This window comes from Rhipicephalus sanguineus, unplaced genomic scaffold, assembly GCF_013339695.2.
Source record: "Rhipicephalus sanguineus isolate Rsan-2018 unplaced genomic scaffold, BIME_Rsan_1.4 Seq525, whole genome shotgun sequence".
Taxonomy (NCBI): domain Eukaryota; kingdom Metazoa; phylum Arthropoda; class Arachnida; order Ixodida; family Ixodidae; genus Rhipicephalus; species Rhipicephalus sanguineus.
This window is the reverse complement of record NW_023615434.1, coordinates 106,283-131,015: the sequence shown is the minus strand read 5'-3', so window position 1 is coordinate 131,015 and position 24,733 is coordinate 106,283. Positions and strand designations below refer to the sequence as shown.

The window sequence follows — 24,733 nt, the reverse complement described above, 5'->3', positions numbered from 1 at the left end:
AGCCAAATATTAAAGCGAAGCGAGCGGCCTGGAATTTACAATAAATTCTCAAAGTCAGCTGAAAATCGCTCCCTCTTCTCTCGACAAATGATGTATTAGTCCGCAATATATGACGCGATTGTCGGCAGTTCCACCATTGGCTGATGTTATAATCACGACAACACCCTCATTATTACCTTAAGGGGAGATGCGGGTCGAAAATCGAGATTTTTTTCGAAAAAGTTGAATTTGTGTTTTGTTGTGTTTTGTAATCCCCCAAGCCTCTTTAATATATTAAAGAATCAAAGCTAAGAATCAACTAGAAACTATAAAAAATGCAATAAAAGCCCTTGTGGTGGCTCGTGATAGCGCGAATTTATCCAAATTTCAAGCACGCGGCATTTCGATCCGCGACGTTGCTGGCTCTCGATTTCTCGTGGGAATGTAGGCCTAACCCTCTTTCCCAGAGCCCACTTCAACAACGCAACTTTCTTGCTGAAAATACAGAAGAAAAAAAAATCGTTTCCCTATCGTAGTCTAGCGTAGCATCCACTGTAGTCTAGCTTTCAAACATGTTTTTCTCAGTCTTCATTTTGCTGCATTTTAAGAGTTTGTGCACTAAAATTTGTGCACTTTATGTAGTCAGATCGTAATGAAATTTGGCAGGCTTATAGTTTAACATGTCCTGAATTCAAAGAAACAACTTTCACAGTTTTCCACAAGCATATTCAGCAAGATAATTTCATAAGTTTCTTCCTTGAGAATGGTAAAACTGAAACTCAGCATTGCAGTTTTTTTTCTAGGTTAACACACTTATGTTAGCCTACGTTTTTTGCTTTATTGAATTTCTCAGTTCATTAGGAGCAATATCAGCTATTTTTTTAGTGTTTTTGATGCTCACTATTGTTGCCTCAGCTTGCACAAAAATGCACTGTTTTGACAAATGCATAGTCTGCAAAAAATTAACCAATGAGCTAAAAAAAAATAAAAGCAGATTTGAAAAGAGGAGCTCAAACTCTATAAATGGTGAAAAGTTTCATTGAGCTGTGACAAATACTTAAAGAAAACATTTTCCGAGGAGCATCTCCCCTTAATTGTTAATTTTGAGTTCAATAAGTAGATAATATGTATGTTTATAGTGTTATGCCGTTAAAACACCGAACAAACGTAATATTAGCACTTCCGGTCTACCGACAGCTCGTCTGCTCGTAGTTGCGTTAGGGTCCCTAGTTGCGTGGTTGGTTCTTCTTCACCATGTGCAGTGCCGAAATCGTGAATATTTCTGTACTTTGACCATCGCCGGTTGCCGTTGAGAGTGGCAGCCGTTCGAGTGTTGCCTCGTCAGCTGGAAACTGCATCATCGGCACGTTCTCACGACCAACCGAGGCAGCGGTGCAGCATTTCTCCGATAAGGATGCTGGCGCCGGCCAGCTTAGGATACCTGTGTTCGCTGTATGGCGAGAGTCCCGTTCGCTGTCTGTTCAGTATGTCATCGAGCCGTACCTCGGCGTATCCTCCCCGTAGTCTCAGGTTCCCGAGAAAACCGCGACACAGCAACCAAGCAGACTCGCATTTTCACGGTAGCTGCAGACAGCCGGGGGATGGGTCCGCGCGGGCCCGATGCCCCACGATCCTTTCTTCTAGTCTTTAGTTCTTTGTTGTCAGCCCGCACTCGCTGTGCGCCCGCATTCGAAGAGCAAACAGCATCGAAGTACCGCCACTGGGAGAAGGGTGCACGCAGCTTTGCCGTGTTGAATACGATTCAAGCGCGAGCAGTGCGACGAGGCGGTGTATCGGAGTGTGGGTCGAAACCCATCTCAGCTGTCATTCGTTCCAAACGCGCACGCAAGTTTGCGTCCATGGTTGGCAGAGCGATGAAAACACTACGGCAGTTCGAGGTGCACACCCAACATTACCAAACCGACTCGCAGTTTTCAAGCACGCGCGATACACGGTGCCATGGACTCCGCCGCTCGACGACGACCGCGCGAGCCGACCGGAAGTGGCGCCACAGACCACGTGGTTCAGCCGAGACGCCAGAGAGAAAAAAATGAAAAAAAATGCCGCCGGCGCTGACGTCTCTCCTCGCACCTCCGCCCTCCCTCCCTCCCTTCACGCCGCGCGCAGCTTTCCGCGCGCTCGCTGCGTTGAGTTGAGGGAGAAAGCTGCGTAACGTGATCTCTATAATTTGGTAACACCACTTAGACTTGACGGATTCGAAAAATTTTTGCGGCATATGACTCGTGAAGAGTCATACGTCAATAATGAGACTATTCCAATATAACTAAGAATGGTGTTGCAGGGCCCCTTTAAGCCTCAACATTTTCAATCTTAACTCTCATAATGCCACACTATCACTATATTAAATATGCGGAAGCTGTCATGTGCTCCCTGTAGGCTATGTATTTGGTCTGGTTGGTTCTACTACAAGCAGAAAAAAGCAGTGCTCAATGAAGGGAAGAAAGGATTGTGGTTTGTGCCCATAGTGTGTGGCCTTTCTTCGTTCTATTGTTTAGCACTGTTTTTCCTGCTTGTAATGTGCTCGTTAACACCATATAAATCTATGTGCCACATGCAATTGTTATTTACTGGATCTCTTGCAAAGCTCTATCACCAGTAAACCCTAGAAAGGTTTACCTTTAATACCATACTGTGAAATTCTTCAGCAAACTGGTACCATGCAGGTTCAATGAACACCTAAATAAACTGCCAGCAAGACAGCACAGTGGTGCTACATTGTACGATTGTACAATAGAACCTTGTTGATATGTTCCCGCTTAGTACGATTCTCGGCCCCTACGCTTGCAATTGCGAAAACTAACAATAACCTAATAGAGCTACATGTTAATATGTTCCCATAAAATATGATTGTTCGGCAGCAACGTTCTGCACCGCGGCAGACCGCGGTTGTATGATAGGTTCTGCAGCCAAAAACTCATTCACATGTGCAGAAAAGCCCCTCGTGTACTTGTGAAGCTCTTGGTGCAGAATTTCCACCCTCCGCACCTTCTCCGAATCACTCCACTGTCCCCTCCGTGTCTTCTCTCAATGCTCGATCGCCCCTTCAGCCACTACCTCAGCTCTCTGTCAATCAAACAACGACCCGATGGTAGGTGGTCACGCTGGCAGTGAAAATCTTCAAACGGCTTTAAAAAAAAAAAAAGTCTTTTCTGTAGCACAGTGGTTTCGTTCTGTGATTTCGCTGAGCACTGCAAATCCTTCATCTGCAGCATGGTACGTACACTCAAACCTCATTATAACAAAGTCACATCTGCCACGAAAATAACTTCGTTATATCTGAAAATTCGTTATAAACATTTATTTCTAACACTGTAGCTGTGACAAGACTATTCTTCATTTACTTCGTTATAACTGATAATTCATTATATCCGTGTTCGTTATATCGAGGTTTGAGTGTAGATGCGTACTCGTTCCACACCCTTTCGTTCAGACCCCATGGATACAACAACAAGACGGGAGAACACTGTGGAGCTAACAATGTGGCGCAAAGAATGGATGCTGTCGAACATTTCCAGCCCGCCACGGTTCGGTACAAGACCGAGGGAAGCGCACATGGCGCCCACGCTGTGCCACGTAACTATAGTGTACTAGAATAATTTCCTAGTGACGCGTCCAGGAGGCAGGGACAATAGGCCGGCAATAGGGGCGCTGGTTTGGGCCGGTTCAGACGCGCTTTGCAGCTGCTTGCCTCGTGCGCGTCCCCTGCGACGCTACGTTCAACGTCGTAGTTCTTGTGAAAAAGAAAAAAAAATGGTGCATCACTTTTTTTCTACGGACGCTTACATGTGGGATGCTTCCATGTAGTACGTCTCATTGCACGCCGTAAAATGAGGTAAGGAAACGCCGGAATAATCTTGTTTAGCTGCGTTTCTGTAACCGAGAATGAAACACGAAAAGTTTACCACCATCAGTATGCGTCCGTCGAGGCCGTTATTTCATCGTACGCCTTCTGGCATAGCAACGCAGCGTAGACGTTGCTGAGCACTTTTGTGTAGTTGCGATGAGCTTGTGATTTAAATGTTGTGCTAGATATTGCGCAACAGAAGCAAAACATGCTGAGTTGCTCATATGATGGGTTTGTGCAAATGGATGATAAAAATGCGAATAGATACTGCTGCAGGCGATGTCCCGAACTGCAATGAATCCGCCGGTCTGCGGCATTTACGCTAGCAGACGACGTTGTCGATACTAGTATGTTGCTGTGGTTTTCACAAAATTTCTTACACTATACTATAGTAAATGCAGTCTTTTTGCGCAGCAATCAAAGAGTCCGGTGCTTAAGGAACGCCTACAAACGCGGAGAAGGAGAGCATTGAGCGCAGCGGGGGAGAGAGCGACGGCCTACTAGAAAAAGGCGCAGTGGCGGCGCCTGGTGGCTTCTACACAAACGGGCACGCGCGTCCTTCTCAGACGCATCACTAGGAAACTATTCTAGTACACTATACACGTAACCACAGCAACGCCGCCATTGTGCCCAGTGCGTATGGCCGATAAGACGTCATTTCCTCCACACTTTTCTCACAGAGCGCGTTCATTTTCCGATTGCTCTGCCTACCGCGCGGCACACTTCCAGACGGCGGTCATTTTTCTTTGGCTGGGCAGTTCTGCCTACCCACGTGTCGCCAGAACCTGCCAGAATCATGGCAGTCCCTTCCTTCCTTTGTGGCCAGGACAAATTTGTTCTGGAAGAATTCTGGAAGGTTTCTGGCCTATCAGACGCCAAAAAGAGACGACGTGCGCTCGCTGCTATCTTTGTAAGGACTCGTCGGATTGCAGTGCAGGCGCTTGGGGACTTCACTTTCTGTTGCCATTACGCTTGGTGTGATCTTCCAAAGCCCGTTCCACCATGTGAGATTGTGCGATTATGAGTGGCAGTGAACGTACTGACACATGTCTCAAGTTAAAAGACAGTACACTAACTGATCAACGTGTACGTGCGACGTATGCGATAACCGCGGGCAGCTGTCGCTTTCGGGAACACTATCACTTTCGCGGCGTGATTCGCGGCATCGTGTTGTACCATGATTGTTACATGCACTGCGCAGAGTAACACTTGTTAAGCCGTTAGCGAGCAGCGTCAGTTTGTTCACGAACGGGCGAGTCGCGCGTGATTTTGCGAACATACGTGATTGTATCCCCATTGCATATGCTTGAGAATATCGCTTCAGCTCTTCGGCAAACCTAGCCACAAATTTCCGAGCGGGCAATGCAGAAAGAACCAACGCTCACAAGGGGCAATGTTTCGTTTGCTGCCACGACGGTAGCATTTGTGTACGTTTGTGGTGGCTGTAACAGCATTCGATTTGCAATCTCGGGCATCTTCAGGCATCTCGGATTTCAAACACACGTGACCAGGGCGTTGCTTTCTGTCAGAACAACTAGCTACCAAAAGTTCAAAATCAAAGAGCCCCGCTATGTCTTAAGAAATAAATGTGTTTTGCCCTTGCACCTCAAATGGGCTTGTCAGACTCAATTTTTACTGACTGAATACAAATTTCTATTTCCCCTATTAATCTTGAATGCGGGTCCATACTTGGCGAGCCAAATACAGTGAGAATCTTCATACTATCTCGTGGGGTCACAAAAAAAATGAGAGTAGACGAAACCCCGTAGTGTGGATGCTCCTTGCGTAGTCTGCTAGCCACACAGTGTTCGCATGTGTGCGAACGTCATGCACATCCCCAGAGGGTAACTTATTCCGTAGTGTTAGCACAGTACAAATGCTTATATGTAATGCCTCCACGATATACACAAGCATTTCGCCTTCTGAGCTTGTATGCACTCTAAGCGAGTGCATGGACGGTCAGTATGACGCTAGTTACCGCATTTACTCGAATCTAATTCGCACCTTTTTTCCGGTAAAACGAGTCCAAAAATCACACGCACGTTAAAATTGAGTACCGAAAAAAAAAAAAAAAAACTCGGGTTATCGTATTGCCATCGGCATTTCAAAATGGCCGCCTCCTACGTGCCTTGGCCATTTGTGCCATTGTTTCAGTTCGTACGTGTGCTGAGGAGATTGTCATCCCGTTCTGCGTTCGCATCAACGGCATGGAAGTGCCGACTCCAAATGCTCGACGATGCACCACGATGCCGCATTTAAAAATAGTTTATTCATGTGCAGAGACGGACGGAAATCGGGCCGCATCGCGGTCGTTCGAGTTCCAAAAACGTGCGTGCGAGACTGGCGCAAACAGAAGCAAGAGATTTTTTTACAGCAAAGCTTCACGTAAGGTTTCAGTGACCAAAGCAGGGCCGGTTTCCCGAAACCGAAGTGCGTTGACAGCGACAAGGAGTTGTCCGACAGCGACGAGGACTGATCCATTACGCGACTCGTATCGCCGCCGTAGTGGTGACAGTTTTAACGGCAAGGCCTGCTTTTTGACTTAGTGTTTTACTTTTTTGAAACTTTAGTTCTTTAAAACCCAAATGCTTGTCCTTCTGAATGCGCGAAGTCTGGCTCCTGCGGACATTTTTTTGTTCTTTTCTCTCACGAAAATGGGTGCGCATTACAATCGATGTTTCTTTTTTTTTGGTCGCGGAAAACGGGTGTGCGTTACAATCGAGGGTGCGGTAGAATCGAGTAAATACGGCAATCATTGTACCAGCCATTCGCCAAATCATTTCAATGTAGGTGCCACTTTGTTCAAGCACATCACATAGTGCATTTGGCGTCATCCCAGATAAAAAAGTATTAAATATCGAGGTGTGAATGTAGAATTTTAGGGACACCATCTCGTGAAATGTTTGCGACATCGAAATCTTTGTGATACCGCAAAGCAGGAACTAGCATCTGCAAAGGCTGGTTAGCGTAAAAAAACCTCAAGAAACGCACTTTTTATAGCGGTACACGTATTCGTGCAAGCAGAAAAGCAGACTGCACTAAGTTGTACTTGTCGACACCCGTGACCTCACGAGGCGCACGCAGCAGACGACGCGCTCCCGGAGCGAGCACCGGACCAATGGTGAGGATGCCGGAGCAACATCGCGGATGCAGCCAATAGGACTTCCAAAACGAACTTTAAACATTTGCTTTTTGTACGCTTGCTTTGAATCGAGGACCTAGCTGAGGCGGGAAATTTGAAGGTGGGAAAAATGTTCTTCCGACAAGCCCAAAATGGCGGCGGCCGCTTGTGCCATTGCGGAGCTATAATGTTTTTAGAATGTAATTTAGAATATGCTTAGGAATCCTCTGCAACTTCTTAAATGTAATTTCTAGGGATGGGTGAATAGCAAATATTAGAGCTGTGCGAATAGCAAAATTTTGGGTGCGAAGCGAATTCGAATATTGAAGTGCGAGTGCGAATCGAACCGAATATTTTTCGAATATTTCTAGAATACTGTTCGAATACTTCGAAGCGAAATTGCAGAAAAAAAGTTAGAGAGGATTCCTAAGCATATTCTTATGAGATAGCAACATGAAAGTGTTTTTCGCTAGGTTGATGAAGCACTGGCGGGGTGATGTTTCATAGTTGTTTTATCAAGAATGAGGCAATGTAGAGGCCGAATCCTATTTATGTAGATGATTTGGTGCAACCAAAGTGTTGCCGACAACACTTCACACGTGATAGGCAAAGATGCCATTTCCTCAGCCTCTCCTCCCCTTTCAACTTCTGTAGAAGCCCAACTGATGTGGCAGACAAAGGTGTGCTCCCTTCAAGTCAGGAGTTCCAAATCTGCCTCGTAGACATCGATATATAACATCTGAAATTTTGGATGCTAAAAAGCTTCGGCTTCCAATTTTTTGGACTTTCTTGCCCAAATTTCAGGCCCAAAAAAGCATTAATTGAGCCCCCAACTCTGCCACATCTTTCATCTCCATGTTGGAACCAGCGTTTTCTTGAGTTAATCATTTGCGACGGTAGCAGAGCTTGAAAGGCAGCTTTGCCGCAATACCGGGGTGTGATGAGGTGAAGCATACTGAAACTCTAGGGACCACTTCCAATCGGACGTTGACTGTTCTTGACAAAGTTCGACCGTAACAGAGCTTGAAAGGCAGCTTTTGCCGCAATACGAGAGTGTAATGAGGTAAGCATATTGAAAACCTGAAGGGGTCACTTTCAATCGGACGTTGACTGTACTTGTTTTTGGTAAGTTCGAATAGTAAAATTCCAGTGTGAATTGAATCGAATAGCGAACACTATTCGAAAAATATTCGAAATTTCGAATATTCGCACACCCCTAGCAAATATGAGGTTCGAAGCGAATAGTGATTTGGTCGAATAATTTCGAATCGAATAGTTCGAATAGTACTCACCCCATATTATAAGAAAAATTGAGCATTTTCTTCATGACCCTGGCACATATTTTTAAGAATTGGAACTAGGTATGAGTGAATGTCATCCCACCAATATTGACCGGAGAAGTAAAGAAAGCCCTAAAGGGAATGCAAAGAGGCAAAGCAGCTGGTGAGGATCAGGTAACATCAGACCTGTGAAAGACGGTGGAGAGATTATGTTAGAGAAACTGGCCACCCCGTATACGAAGTGCCTCTCGACGGGGAAGCTACCAGAATCTTGGAAGAATGCCAACATCATCTTGATCCATAAGAAAGGGGACTCAAGGATCTGAAAAATTACAGGCCCATAAGCTTACTGTCCGTTGTCTACAAGCTATTTACAAAAGTAATTGCTAACAGAATTAAAACGACATTAGAGTTCAATCAACCAAGGACCAGGCAGGATTTCGTACAGGATTCTCACAATAGACCATATTCAACTATCAATCAGTGATAGAGAAATGCGCGGAATACAACCAACCCCTATACATAGCCTTCATAGATTACGAGAAGGCATTGATTCGGTGGAGACATCAGCAGTCATGCAGGCACTGCGGAATCAAGGCATCGACGAAGCCTATATAAACATAATGGAAGAAATCAACAGCGGATCCACAGCCACTATAGTCCTCCATAAAGAAAGCGACAGAATCCCAATAAAGAAGGGCGTACGGCAGGGAGACACAATCTCTCCAATGTTATTCACGCGTGTTTACAGGAGGTTTTCAGGGCCCTAGATTGGGAAGAGTTAGGGATAAGAGTTAATGGAGAGTATCTCAGTAACCTACGATTCGCTGATGACATTGCATTGATGAGTAACGTGGGAGACGAATTACAGCTCATGATTACTGAACTGGATACGGAAAGAAGAGTAGGTCTGAAAATTAATATGCATAAAACTAAAGTAATGTGGAATAATCTTGGCAGAAAACAGCGCTTTGCGATAGGTGGCGAGACACTGGAAGTTGTAAAGGAGTACGTCTACTTAGGACAGGTAGTAACCGCGGAGCCGAACCGTGAGAGTGAAATAACAAGAATAAGGATGGTTGGGGCTCATTCGGCAAGCATTATCAAATCATGAATGGTAATCTACCACTCCCTCAAGAGGAAGGTATATAACAGCTGCATCTTACCGGTACCTACCTACGGAGCAGAAACCTGGAGACTTACAAAGAGGGTTCAACTTAAATTGAGGACGACGCAGCGAGCGATGGAAAGGAAAATGATAGGTGTAACCTTAAGAGACAGGAAGAGAGCAGAGTGGGTCAGGGAACAAACGGGGTTAAGGACATCATAGTTGAAATCAAGAAGAAAAAATGGATACGGGCTGGGCACAAGCACGTTGGCAGGATAACCGATGGTCATTAAGGGTAACTGACTGGATTCCAAGAGATGGCAAACGCGGAGGGGGAGACAGAAAATTAGGTGGGTAGATGAGATTAAGAAGTTTGCAGGTATAACGTGGCAGCAGAAAGCACAGGCCGGGTTGATTGGCAGAACATGGGAGAGGCCTTTGCCCTGCAGTGGGCGTAGACAGGCTGATGATGATGATGATGATGAGTGAATGTCACTTTTATTGTGATAGCAATTATATGGACAGTCTCGGCTGGATTTTGCCGTCGACGTCGCCGCAGTCATGCACCGTATATGTATAAGTATGTATATATATCTAAAAGACCCAAAGAAAAATCATTCAGAAAAATGCTCTTAAGCGCGGAATCGAACCAGGACCTCTTGCTCCGCAGCGAGTGGCGCTATCCACTACGCCACGAAACGCAGATCCTCCACGTAGCTAACGGCGAGCGTTATATACGCACCCGTTACCGCTGGACGGACTCAGAGACGGCTGCACTTATAAGCGTTTCTTCATTACCAGCGAGATGGCGTTAGGAGCGCGACGGGCGCATTTAAAAGTCGTCGGCGAGCTCGCTCGCTTCTTCTTATACTTGCTCAGGGAGAACCTTGCCCTTCCGCTGTCTGCTCGCGCGGTTTTCTCGTGCTGAGGGGAAGAGGAATGTGCACGCTTTCACCGTGATATCCGCGTCATGTTAGGAGCGTACGAAAGCCACTCGCGCTCAAGGGACGCCGCTAAACGAACAAACAGAAGATGAGCGCGAACTATCAAGTGTCACAGCTCGACACTTCAAGCACGCTAGTTTCCTTTGCTGCTTGGGCCGCCTTTGCAACAGGAGCGCTGTTCAAACTCAGAGTATCCATTGGCGAGCCTCACTTCGTATAGCATTAATTTCTTGCTATCGCATTCATTGCTTCGCCCTTGCGGCGAAACTGTGACTTTTTTTTGGTTCGAAATGAAGTGGAAGAAACCTTGAATGGTATCAAAATTTGAATAGCGTAGGGTGAGAGATATAAGTGGTACAATACGTTACCAGTTAAAAATTACTATACTTAGCGCATAAGCCCATATAACACGCTGTTAAATTAAAAAAAAAAAAAAATGTACACTTAACCTTGAAGTGTGGCTTCGCGGCAGTGCAGGTTTCCCCTGGCAGGGTGGTTTCACGGTACAGCAACCCGACGCTGCAGTGAAACCACCTTTACAGGGGGTTATGTGCGGTCAAACATACAAATATTTGTTCATTTCGAATACTTCGAAATTTCAATAATATAAATTCGTATTGAAGCAAATTCAAATACTTTAATATTCGTTAGAATATTAAAGTATTTCGAAACATCCGAATATCCACCCATCCCTAGTAATTTCGCTTCGAAGTATTAGAAAAATATTCGAGACATGTTAGAAAATTATTCGATTCGCACTCAAACTTTATTATTCGAATTCGCTTCACACTCAAAATTTCGCTATTTGCACAACTCTACTTAAAAATGAAACTTTGCCCTTGATTTTATATGAGCCTATGATGGTGAAGTTAACGACAATAGAGTTTTCGACAATAGACTACAGTCGAACCCACTTATAACGATCCCAGATATAACAATCTATCGGTTATAACGACCATATTTCGGTGCACTTGCGATTTTCCTATGCTACCCATTGAAATTGCGTCCACATGTAGCGAACATTTTTCAAAGCCTCCTACTTTTACAACGAACACTTCAGACACAGTCGCGGTAAAAATATCGTATACAAGGCGAAAAAAAGTTAAAGTAGGCCTTCTAAAGCATGAGAGGCGCACGCTCCGCGTGCCGCGGTCCAGTTTACTCGTGACGAAGATACCCGAGATCGACGAGCACCGCACGCGCTGCTTTCGGACGCTACGAGCGAGGTCGCTCGTTCCTGTCGTTTCTTCAGTGGCAGAATGGCAGTGGGGAATAAGAGAAAGAAACAAAGAAATAGTAGGCAGCATGAAGCCTTGCAGTCAGCTTTCACACCGCAACCTATCCTGGCGCCGTTCTCTGCAGCTACGACAGCCTACGATGAACCTATGCCTTGGAACGCAAGAAGCCATAAAATGCAATAAGCGATATGACCGCGATAACTTTTCGGCGCTTAAATGTTCACTGCGAGTGCGTCGACGTCACAATGTGCCGCAAAATGTATTTCATCTTTTCGGTAACGGCAGAGACCGGCCGATCACTGATTACGACTTCCGCGCGATTGCGGTGATTCCTTCACGGATAAGCATCAGAAGAGATGTGAAGGAGATGTGGCGGCCGGCGATGAACGTGCCATTATGATTTATCGTCGACAACCTTATCACAGTCATCTGCAGCTATCGGCTCGGCTGCACGTGTGGCGTAAACTGTTCGGGGTGACGGGGTACAAGCAGTACAAGGCGCGATGCCATGCCGTTCGAAAGTTCGCCGCCGCCGCGCCGTGCGAGATGAAGTGGCGTTGCTTCGCGTAACGAAACTAGCTCGCTGTTGTGAGCGACACGGGCACGAGAAACGTCGATGCACTTACAGCGAGCGTATACTGCGTGTTTTATTAAGCGGCAACCCAAGCGCGCGCGCTGTCGTGCAGGGCCGTCAGAGCATCGCGGAGACGTAGTGCGCGTTGCTTGCAAATGCTTGTCTTCGCACGGTTGAACGAACAGGCCGCTCTCCGCCACCCGTGCATGGTCCGAAGTGAAGAAAGCACAAAGAGCGCACAAATGCGCGTACAAATGCAAGCGGCCGGGCAGTGATGGCGTGAGCCGAGTAGGCGATGCGCTGCACGCAACTAGCCAGGGATGATCGGCTCCACGTAGCGGTACCGCGGTTCAGTGAAACGGTGTCGGTTCACCGCAAAGGCGGTTTAATTCACTCGTGCACGCAGCGGGCCTCGCTTCACAACACGAAAAGGCCTAACTTCTCACCGGAGGAGTTGTTAGCACTTTTCAAAAAAATGCGCAGAAAAAAAAAAAGGGCTGGGTCGCTAAATGCATGTTTTTGAGGGCGAGTCCATTTACAACGAACTACTGATATAACGACCAGTTTTCGTGGCACTTTCGAGTTCGTTATAAACGGGTTCGACTGTATAATTTATCAGTCTAAACTCACTCACTGTTTCACTTTAGTGCCCCTTTTAACACCGAAGCAGTTCTGATGATAGTGTACAACCTATTGAGCAGGTAGCGAGCGAGTTCTTCGTATCATTAACACACAAAGCACTCCGCACAAAACAAGCAATCTTTTACAAGGTGTCAAATATGCACATAACTATAGATTGGAGTGATGTCATTAACTGTCGTTGCCTTTTGGATATTGCAAGAGCAAGCATGTCACTCAAGCAACTGATGTGAAATGACGTGTCAGCTGTCCCAGTGCAGTCACAGGTGACTTTACAACTTCATTGCCAACAAACGTGTTCTTAATACTCGAAAACCTTGCAATTTGTCTCGCAGACAGCATAGTGACAGGTACTTTAACTATTTCATTGTGAACAAATGCTGTTCTTAATAATCAAAACACCTTGCAATTCTTGCAGACAGCCAGTGTCTGCTTGCTTGAGAGGTGGGTCTTAAAAAATGGTTTAAAAGTTGGGTGCATGGCATGAAATTTAATACACTTATCCAGCTTTTTCCAGATTCGAAATCTCTAAGAAGATTTTTAATAGCCGCATAGAACAAAACATACACAACTTCAAACAAAAAAGTAAGTAGCAAGATTGTCAGAGCTGGTCTAGCCAGTAATGCTATTTATTTTCTTATAATGTTGTTCACCAAATATAATATCCAATGATCAGAAATAGTATGCAGCAAAAAATTTCACTCATTTGAGTCCCTTCGTTTCACATTCAAATTCGTTGAAAACGATCAAATTAGCATCACCGGTTAGACCAGCTCTCTGGCAGTCTTGCCACATACTTTGTTTTTGTGTTTCACAAAGCAAAGTTGCCAAAAATCTCCGTAAGAAATATGCTTTTAGAAAATGCAGATTTTTGCTCAAATGCAGCTACCAAAAATATAATTATATTTGGAATCTGCAGAAAAAATTGAATGAGTTCGTAAATTTCATTCAGTTCACTGAACTAATAAAAGGAAAAAAGAGCCGCTCCCTTAAACCATGCTCTTGCTTATGGCAAATCAGTTCTGTGGTTTCCTGCAGGTGGAGGAAGGGTTTGAAAGGTGAAATTTCCATCTGCCAGTTTGTAGCGCAAGGCTATAAAGGAAAGCCATCTGTGTTACGTGAGCTACATGATCAGTGTTGATCCAAGTTTCTTTTCTAGAGCTCCGGGTACCCCTTTCTGCATGGGGCTGTAAACCTAGTCAATGGCGATATGTCAACCTGCAACGTCATGCGCCTGTGTGCAAGGGAACCGATGAGTGAACGGCTCCTGCGCATTGACAGAATAAGCACTGGGCGCTTGGTATCCACTTGATGTTGGTATCCATGCATTTGAATCTGTCAATTCATGCCAGACAACTTCTGCTGCCATTCTTTTATTCGTGCTTCATGGTGATCGTCATCATAGAGTTTTAGTACAGTCGATCCCGCATATATCGAACTCGAAGGAGACCACGAAATAGTTCGATATATCGATAATTCGAAATATGCGTATTTAAGGCTTTAATTAAGCACTGCAGGCCTCGACACAGTTTTCCGAAATCGTAAAAAGCGCGAACATAACGATTTGCTCAATAGCCAAAGAACAAGGCAAGAACTTTTGCAGTTAGCTCGCTTTATTTCGCATGCTAATAGTCCGTAAACTTGTCTTGCTTCTTGCGCGCCGTGAATTTATTAAAGGAGCACTGACATTAATTTCAAAGTCGAGATGTGCCCTTCATTCGATTGCTCGGTATGCATAGGTATCCTTGGCCAAATTTGAATGGCGTCCGTCCGTGGAAGTAATTTTATTTAGAGGGCAAACGGCGTACGAAAGCTCAACGGAAGATTGATCACGCTGCGACATCGACACTAGTGCTACGCAACAAGTGATACATTCCGCAAATACCATCCTGAGTGACGATACGCTAGTAACAATGACGTCGACGATCTGAGTGTATTTATTGTGCCGCCGACGGCAGGCGACGCTCTCACCAGCTCTCACTCCCAGCCAGTGGATCGCTTTGCTGTCCCGATCCGTGCCTGCGATTCATCTTGTCGTATCGACTGATTTGTCGTGTGATCCTCAGCGCGAGTGCGATCAATAGGAGCGACTACGTGCCAGCATGTCGGGGAACAGCTGCGTAGTACGGACCTGGTCGTCGAGGCGTGGAAAAAGCGGAAAGTGCGTGACGTTTCATTGCACGTACGGTAAACGCCAAACACAACCACAAGCTATCAAAGTGGAGCTGCCTATAGATAATATCATCGCTAACAAGTAACACGTATGTAGCGTTATTAGTGAATGTTAGTTCGTCCGTGGACTTCCTTGCGCTAGCGTAATACCGGGTTACTGCAGCCGTAACCGTGAGAGGCCGGATAGGTGGGGCCATCTGGCGGCGGAATGAAGAACCTGGCAAGCACAGAATTGTTTGTAGAAACCTATGGTATTTTATTTCTCTGCTGGTGTGCATTCGCTATGCCGATATTCCATAGACCCCTTTGCGTATACCGGAATGCTGCGCACGCTAAAATTATCTGATATAGCTAATTGAGACACACCAGCGAGTATGGCCCAAGCGTGCGTCCCCGGGCACCTCCTCGTTGCTGCTTGGAACGGCGTCCATTTTTGAATCGCTGTTTTGCAAAGGGTCGAAGCGAAAATGATTCGCGACGTCGCGTATCGCGGTGATTCTAAGTTCCAGAATGCCGTCTTCAACACTAGTCGATACTTTTGACGGCGACGATGGCGATGCTGATGACAAGGCATGACTGAACGTGCGCGTCTAGCAGACGAAACTTTAGCTGAGCAGCTGATCCTCCACGCCACTCCTTTCTGTGGACAAGTGGTAAACTGAGGCGCGGTCTGGGATTGACCGCGAGGGAGCGCTGCCAGCGTTATGAAATGGCGGGCTTGCCGGCTGTTTTGAATCGTGCTAAATACCGGTGATCTAAATCAATAAAACAGATAGTTATTCGTCCCTCAGTTGCATTTTGGGTTGCGAATCGCTACTAGGGGGTCGATAACTACTCCTGGATGCAGAAATCTTGACATGCGATTTGATGTCAGTGCTCCTTTAAGTCATCGTCAATATAGCTGAAGCTTTACAAATAAGTAAATTCAGCACCTTCGGCCACAACAGCGGTGATCGACGCTGAACGCTGATGCGAGCTCTGTAGCGCGCTAAAGGGTTTAGCGGTGGCAGCGGCGGCTGGCATCTTCAAACCGCACGGGTCCATTTCCGCAGCACCGGCAACGTCAGCTATGGCCTCGGCATCGATGCAATCAGAAACGCTACATCGTTATCTGCACCGATAAAGTCACTCGCCGTGCTACCGTCCGATACGGCGCCCGGAAACGCTAATAAGTCGCAAAATTCACTGACGCACCGTACGCCGTAGTCGGCGGTCATGACGCCCAAAGTCGTCACCTGCCACCAAGGCCCGTAAGGAAACAGTGACGGTGCTTTACTTGACGCTCCAAGAACTGGTCATCATTTTTATTGCTACGAGCGGGACAATGTTTAGTTCGACTCCCGAATGACGATTTATCAAGAACGAAGCAAGAAGTACACATGCCGCAAGAGACAACGCTAACAACGCAGCACAACACTGTAGCAGCACGAAGAAACATTTCTCCACCGTCGACATGTTGGTGATACCGATGGCACTTGTGGCTTTGTAGAAGGCAGCCGCTACTCTGGCGAGAAATGCGAAAAAAAAAACGTAGCCTCTGAGATCTGAATTTTAAAACCGAAAACACTAGAAATACGTCACGAGGTTGCGGATCTCGAAGGCCATGCTTTGCGGGCCCGCATGCCATCGTGCGCGAACAGACAAGGAAGGGAATGCAAACATTACAACAAGGCTGCCAAGTCACTTCGAAGTCTCATTTTGTGCCCTCAGCAATCAGCCTCTTTGAAAACTCTAGCCTATGCGTTAAAACCTGCGGATCGCGTGTCAAATATACCGGTGAACTGACATGCGCTGCGCAACGAACTAGAACAACGCATTTCGTCACCTGCGCGCGACGAGGGACTGGAACTTACAAGACTGCGGCCGAAAAATGATCAATATTTGTTAGGAAAAACGCACTTTCTGGGCTTCGGCGCGGAGCAGCGTTCGATAAAGCGATGTTTCGCTGTGCGGGAGTTCGATATACGTGCACACCGGCCCCTTTTGCATGGGAAATTCAAGGGGATTTCTCAACTGTTCGATATAGCCAATAATTCGATATGTCCACAAACTATTGGCATATTGAAGGAGAAAATGTGAGCAGCTTAGACAAACCAGCAGCACCTGGTGGCGTAGAGCTCAACCAGACAAACGCGAAGTGTGGTTTCTGCAATCTTCCACACAATGACGTTGCTTAGCCTCAACCACCGGTATCTACAGGACCTGGCAAAGAAACTGAGGCGGAAAAGCACTGCGAGGGAGAAAGGTAACATTTAATCACTCGCAGCTCCTTTGATACAAGGTGCTTCGCTGACGTTATGATGCGTATGATAGGATAATGTTGCCACCAAACCACTTACATAGTTTTAAAAAAGCCATTGTCTCAAAAAGCCATCCTCCAATGTCTTTTCACTGATTTCTGAGAATATATCATAGGATAATGAAGAGGAGACCTTTCAAAAACAATTCATTTTACATAAACTTCACAAAATATTCGGAAAATTAGAAAGCGATGCCATTCCAATCAGCATAGAAGACCTCGTTTTTTTCTTTTCCCACCCATGCACGATAGCTGCAGTACCCTGTATGCGCGCGTCTTGTAAGTTTTTTTTTTATTCCTTGTTACTGTTTCTTCACATTTACATTGAATGCATTTACATATTTATCTCCTTTATCTTGTCGGCAACCTTTAGAGTTGATGAAAGTAAATGAAAGCCCACTTACTTCCACACTGCGGGTACGCCGCGGCCGTAGCTGAGGTTGGCTCTCCACACGGCTGCTTCTTCGTCTGGTTGTAGCCCCCACCGGCTGCTGCTGCTGCTGAGCTGTACCTTGAGACATAGTTGCTGCTTGGGCTCCCTCCAGGCCGCTCGAATCACAGGTGGCTTTCACCAGCTGCTCAACAACAGGCACTGTTTCAGTTCTGGAATCTCCATGCCAATGAGACGGACACCACGGCGAGACTTCTTAGGTGGCAACACCATGCCTTTGTGCCCAGAAACACTTCTGAGGTGGGTTGCCACTGTTTCTGCAGTGAGGAATGCACACCCCATTAGCAGAACTTGACTTAATGTAACACAATGGAACATGGATTGGGGGCATCAATTTAGAACTCCATGTCCCAACGACAGTAAATTAGAGATATAAAAATTTCTTTAGTAAAGTTGCTTTTACTAAACAGGCAAAATCAGTTAAGCCATAATTAGGTTGATGCAATGAAGTGGACGATTCATTAGGGCACAGAGGGAATGCCCGTGACAATGGATATTACTTATAACGGTGAAGGTAATACAGTCGAACTCCGCTTCAACGAAATTTCCGGTACAACGAAAAATTCTCGGTTCCCCGTCAACAGTCCATAGGAGTCAATGCATAAATATGCTCGCCAAAACGAACACTTTTTCTGCTGCCGTTCCGCTTCAACGAAATTTGACGGTGCCATTCAAGCTCAGAAATTTAATTTACCGTGCAATGAACACAATCTCGGACATTTTGATGCATTTTATAACATAAAAATACGAATTCAGTCTGATTCGCGTGTTGGAACCACCAGAAACCGTCGCTGTTGACTGAGCATGGGGGCCGCCATTGCGTGATAGCGACGGCGATCAGACTGCCCTGCTTTCGCAACTGGCTTGAGTTGCTTCTGAGTCGCAGACAATCCGAAGCCAAAGCTCAGTTGTCGACACTGGGGTGCAATCGCGAAACGATAGCTTTTCCAATGCCTTTCCAATACTTTTTGTGCTTTTCGCGCTTCGCTAGTGGTCAGAGCGACGGTACATCCGCCACATCCGCGTTATCAACGCGAGCAGCCCTGGGGTGCAGTCGCGGAATGGTGGATTTTCCAATGCCAATGCTTTTCGTGCTTTTCGCGCTTGGCCAGTGCGACCGGTGGTCGGAGCAACAATTCGTCCGTGTTATCAACAGGACCAGCCAGCCGCGAGTGGTGGATAAGAATAGCATAGAATAAGGCGAAAGTCATCGCTCCGCGATAGCACGCCTGCATGTCGCCGTTGTCGGCGAATAGCTATGTGTTAGCGTGTTGGTGCAACTGTGCAGTTTTGTTGCGCGCTTGTGCTTGTTTGATTCGTTCACGGAAGCAGTTGTTTCTGCGTGCTTTTCAACGTGACGTCGCTATGCATATAAGAATTTGCAATTTAACCTACTGAGCCTGTAAGAAAAAGAAAGGCTTTTTTGCCATGACAATATTTTTCCAGAGCAGAATTGGGGCTATAGTATAAATACATTGAAATTTCTGAAAATTGACATTTTTTACGATTTCTTACTATTTTAAGACATTCGTCTCCCATAACTTGAATAAAGGGATCTGCTGCTATTTGCATTACAGTCTATGACAGTACAGTATGTAAGAAAATTTATAATGACACTGAATGGGTTGCGAGCATCCTTTCTCGATAACGGGGAAAAAAATTGATTTTCGTACTCTTGACCTCGCACGCATGCAAGCAAACTGAATCACAAGCAGTAAGCCATGGGTTATACCACTTGAAGGTCGGGGTGCTTCTGCAGACGTAGTGGGTGTCTGGGCAGGCTCCTTGGTCCTCAGCCTTCGAGCGGGTGGCTCTTCCCTTGGGTATCTGGCTCAGCCACCTTGGCTGCTTCCGAGAAGCGCCTCAACTTCCGAGCAGGAGCTTGAGGCACCTCTTGGGCAACATCTGCCGACTCTGGGCCATTCCCTTCTGTGCTGTTGACAACTGCCTGAGGTACTCGTTGCACACTGAGGTCATGGGAGTGGAGGAGGAGGCCCTTAATATGAGGCATGTTGAAAATGCACCGCATGGTGGATTAGTGTACTCCAACAAAAACGTTTATAAGTGTCCTAAAATGCATGCTTCATCACTTTACCTATGTCTTGTTGCCTGGGAAATCAACTGCACACACAGAAGAAAGCAGAAATAAATTTGAAGGTGTCACTAATATTTTGCAGTGAAGCGATAGGACTTAACTTTAAAGCAAAAGGAAGTACCGTATTAACACAATTTTAAGTCGACCTTTTACTTAGGTAAATTTGAAATCCAAAGTTGGGGACTCGAATACCAAATCGAAACCGAAACGTGGTCCCCAGTAATGGCAACACAAACAAGGAATCTGACACTGCAGCGTGGTTATAATATGAAGTTTGCTTTCTAGCTCTACCCATAGCATATTAATATATACCATGCAATGAAGAGTGCTCTTCAACAACAATTCTCCCATAAGAGCTGCGTGCACCAATGATCAGCAGTGCGGCGGTTTGGGCACATTGGTATTCCATCTTGAAAACTATGAGCGCATGGAAAACATGGACGACAAAAAAGACACACATATGCACACACATGGTATCCATCTGAGTATGACTATCTGAGTATGACATCAGATTAAAAGTGCCGTCTAGGGGGGGGGTGGGGGGGGGGGGGGGTTTGGGAGTTTGGTGCATCGATATGGGCTGATTGTGTGCTATAAGTAGCAGTGGATCACGAGAATAAATTTTGTTGGAAGTAGCGCCTACGTGTGTGCACATGTGTGTCTTTTTGTCGTCCGTGTTTTCCGTGCGCTCATGTTTTTTCAAGCACCAAGGATGGAACGTCGATTGTTGATGAGAGTTGCTGTTCCATTCAGCAGTGGAACTACTGACAGCAAACAGTGGCTCAGCAGCGATTAGTATGGAGAAAATTGGTAGTTAATAGATAAGCTCTTTCTGGCTTTATAACGCCTTTTTTAAAGGAGTGGTGACACAAAAATTCGGACACAACTTGACTGTTGAATCACACTAATGGGTGCATATAGGTGTCATCTGTACAATATCAGCCACAAATACAGCCTCAAAAGTATTTTAATTGAGTTTTGAAGTTCGTGAAAGTGCCGAATCGGAAATAGAAGCAAAAGACGATGAGGTCATCGAGCGGATACCACGTACGTCAGAGTTCTGGCCGGGTTACCGGAGGCCTGTACGACGGACAACGCTGGTAGCGACACCTGATGATGCATAGCCTAACCAGAGACGTACAATCAAGGCCGCCTGGATCTAGGCGGTCGTGCTACAATATAACATCGCAGCGACTTACCTGCTTACTGATTCTGTGTAAAGCATTAGCAGTGAGACATTAGCAACTCGCAGTATTCTCACTGCTTTTCTTCTCGACAAGAACAGCAATGCGACGGAAAAAATGGAAAAAAAAATACAGTAAAACCTCGGTGATACGAATCTCACGGGGTGACCAAAAATATTCGTATCATCCGAAATTTGTATCACCAGAAAACATGAAAAATTAGTATGCGACAAAAGAAAGATGGCATACGTTTTGATTCAGCGTTTCTAGGGCCGCAGCGACGTCATGAACAGCTCTGACTGATTGCCAGTAAAGTTTTTAGACGTCAACGATCATACATGTATTCGTTAATATACGGTGCATGCACGCGTGTGTAATTATTAAACCAGATGTGTTGCGACCCATGACCGCTAGTATCCCATTCCTAATCCTACTACGCTTTTTTGCATGACACCAAAGTACTGCGGCAAAAGTGACATAATTTACGTGAATTGGTGCAACCAATGTGGTGTCAAAAACACTTTACATGTGAAAGGAAAAGACGCTATGAAGCGCTTTGCACGCGATGGATGAAAGAAAGAAAATTTGAGAATCACTGTCCTTTGATGCTGTTATTTCTTATCGCGGTGGTGTTGGGGGCGCTTTTTGGGAGATTTATGGCCGTGCCCGCACGATAGGGAGGCTTGCTCAAAATTCGGGAGCCTCCCGTGCAAATTGGAGAGTTCACTAGTGTGCGCGTATGTTGCGAGGCCTAGCTCCTTCAACAAGACCGTCCGCTTCGTCTTTTGGGGTCTTCGTCCACCTCTCATGGGACTTCATGACAGACCCGCAGCCCAAGTTTCAGTCATGTTCATAGAACGTCTGATTGCGTGGACATGGCTTGCATCGACGTGGCAGGCACTTGTTAACACAGTACAAACACGCTGCTGCCTCGAGCACAGGTCGGGGAAAAAAAACGCGTCAACGTCATCTGTAATCTAAACACGAGGGAGCATAAAGGCCTCCAAGATTCGCACGAACTATCTCAGAGGCACGACGCACGCTGATGGTCGCGCAGCGCGCATGCCCGTGCCCGCGCGTGACTGCCGTGCCTCCCCGACAGCGCAGGCAGCACCTGTTCGTACCTGTGCGCTAGTGTACGTTCGTACAGTCAAACCTCGATATATCGAACACGGACATATTGAATTATTGCCTATATCGAACGGTTCCTATATCCGTGGGAAATCGCATGCATTTTGAATTTTTTATTTCGAACGAAGTTTGAAGTATATGGATATATCGAACTCGGCCACCCCAAACCGCCCGCGCTCCGTTGACAGGCGGCGAGCTTTCCCGCAACTCTCGAAAATAGCGGTAGCGCGGTGGGCGTTTACGACTGCTGCACACATCGATGGCGCCGAGTGCGCCACTTGAACGTAGCGGCATACGCACGCCGCAGCCTTGCAGCAACGACGCACTGCACTTGTTGCACCAGCTCCTCCTTGATAGTATCGCCAGGCATCCGTCGCATCGGTCGTTGTTGTGCTCGTGTGTTAGGCCTACCGCGCGTTGTGGTGTGTGTAGCGATGGCTGCAGACGCGAAGAAACGGACGACCCTGACTTTTGCAGCAAAACTGGAAGCAATCCAGCGCGTTGAGAATGGTGAGAAGAAGTCGAGCGTCGCGGACGGGTTAGGCATACCAAGGAGCACATTGAGTACTCTGCTCAAAAACAAAGCCGACATAAAGGCCAAGGCGAGAAGAGTCAGCACTCGGGCGCGCGGCGTGTACGCAAAGCTGCTTTTGAAGATGTTGAGAAGTCTCTCCACAAGTGGTTCATGGACGCAAGGGCCCGAAATATTCCTGTATCGGCGCCGATGTTGCAACAGAAGGCAAAGAACTTTGCATTCATTCTCGGCGTCGAGAATTTCAGTGCGAGTAGCGGTTGGCTACAACTTTTTAAGACTCGTTTCAACATTGTCGGGAACTGTGTCGGGAGAGAGTGAGGACGCCAATGATGAAGAAATTCAGAAGTGGCTTGATCATGAGTGGCCCAAAGTTCTCGCCAAGTATGAGCCGAGCCAAATCTTTAATGCTGACGAGACGGGCCTGTTCTGGCAAATGCTTCCGCGGCAAACGCTGGACACTCGCGGGGACAAGTGCCACGGGGGCAAGCAAGGCAAGGCCCGTGTGACAGTCCTATTGGCTGCCAATATGGATGGGAGCACGAAGCTGCGGCCACTTGTAATTGGCAAATTTAAAACCTCGAGGTGCATGCGGAACTGCCCCAATATTCCGGTGACTTATGCCTGGAATAAGAAGTCGTGGATGACGAGGGATATTTTCCTCAAGTGGCTGAAGGCGTGGGATTCGGACCTGGTGCGTCAGGGACGGAAGGTATGCCTTATCGTCGATAACTGGACGGCACACCACACCGATGCCCAGCTGAGCAACATCGAAGTGGTATTTCTGCCGCCCAACACCACTTCGAAGCTCCAACCGTTGGACCAGGGCATTATCCGCACATTTAAGTCTATCTACAAGCGTCGGCTGATCGACATTTTGCTTGTAAGACTCCGGATGGGCCAAGATCTGAAGATCGATCTTTTGGGCGCCATCCAAATGCTTAAGGCGTCGTGGGAAAACGTCAAGCAGTCGACGATAGCCAACTGCTTTCGGCATGCGGGCTTCGGTGGACGCACTGACGAAGCATCAGTGGAAGAATCCGAGGAAGCTGGGTTGGCATACGCAGATGAAGAAAGCGAGCTCGCCGAAACGTGGAGCAAGCTGGAGAGCTTTGTTGGTGCGGAGCCGCAAAGCATGTGCATCGAAGACTTCGTTGGAGGTGACGACAGCACTGGTACAACGGCGGAGCTAACGGATGTAGAGATCGTCACCGAAGCTACCGCTGGGCAGCCGAATGAAGACGCTGCCGAGGTGGATCCCGCAAGCGCTGATGGTGCCCCGCTACCGACATCAGCTGAGGTCGTAGCCGCTTTGGCCCTTGCGCGCCGCCACTGCAGCGCGATTGAAGGCACCGGCCTTCCACTTGTGGATTGCCTGGACTATGTTGAGGACGCAGTCGTCAAACACGCCATTGCCAACAAAAAGCAGGCTACTCTTTTTCGGTATTTTAAGCCAACACAATAAATACTTTGTTTGAATCTTCAAGTGAGTATTTACTGCACCACGATTGGTTCGTTGGTTGTTTTCCACAAGTTCTTGACGCATGTTTTACGTGATTTTTATATCGAATTCTGGATATCGAACTATTTTGCGATTGCCGTGCCGTTCGATATATCGAGGTTCGACTGTATCAAACGTCGCGGGGTGACAATCGGTTCGCAACAACCGTACTCCAATACACTGCAGGCTAATGGGCCTTGGCCGGGACCACAGAAAAGTTCATATCACCCCGAAATTCGTACGAGCCGTGATTGTATCACCGAGGTTTTACTGTATTGTAGTTGGACAAAACGCCACAAGATGTCGCTACGGGCTCCGCAGTCGCTGCTACTGCTGCAGCCGTCAACAGCTCCGGTAACCAGGTACCTGCAAACGTTAGGAAGTCTACAGACGAACTAAACCTCTCTGCTGCCAGGATCATATTGATTCGGCCTTCCGACGTGTGTACGTGGGATTGGTATGCCTTGAGAACGCGGCATTACCCGATATAAGCGTACATCACGTCACTTGCATGTTATGCATAAACACCGTTACAGAGCGCCAATGTTGCGATTTCACTGCTTCCTTCGTCACTTCTTGTCCTGCTACTTTATGAATGATCGGAGCAAAAATGTTTCAGC

The 24,733-nt window shown here is 46.7% G+C and overlaps 1 pseudogene; it reads right to left on the bottom strand.

The window, feature by feature from the left end:
- The window catches only part of LOC119377637 (histone acetyltransferase KAT6B-like), a 115,888-nt pseudogene that overhangs the window by 15,857 nt on the left and 75,298 nt on the right, over window positions 1-24,733 (bottom strand).